Source organism: Buceros rhinoceros, unplaced genomic scaffold (genome assembly GCF_000710305.1).
Source record: "Buceros rhinoceros silvestris isolate BGI_N320 unplaced genomic scaffold, ASM71030v1 scaffold32742, whole genome shotgun sequence".
Taxonomy (NCBI): Eukaryota; Metazoa; Chordata; class Aves; order Bucerotiformes; family Bucerotidae; genus Buceros; species Buceros rhinoceros.
Genome location: NW_010398822.1, coordinates 4,300 through 4,681, shown reverse-complemented (window position 1 = coordinate 4,681; position 382 = coordinate 4,300).

The following is a 382-nucleotide window of genomic DNA, read 5'->3' as shown; positions in this document are numbered from 1 at the left end:
AGCCGCTGGTCTCCGCAGCAGCCCCTGATTGTCCCTAGACCAGCGAGCAGGGGCGGGATGGTGGGCACGGGGTGGCTAAATCGGAGTGATCTGGTTCCAGGAGGGGTCGAAGAGCGGCTCTTGACTGCAAGAGCTGTTGGGCAGCACTTGTGAGGGGCACCACTTGGGATGGGTCTACAACCACTCCTCTCCTGGGGCGTTCCCGGGCAAATAAAGCAGGTTCCCACCTTGAGGGTGTGTTTTTGAGGGGATGAACACACCCACCAGTCCTGCGCTGGCTGACGGGCCCTGTTGTCACGCTCTGCAATATTCCCCCAGGTCGTCTGAACTGGTGGGCGAACGTGGATCCCAGCCGCCAGCGGCTGCCCCCCCCGCCCACCAC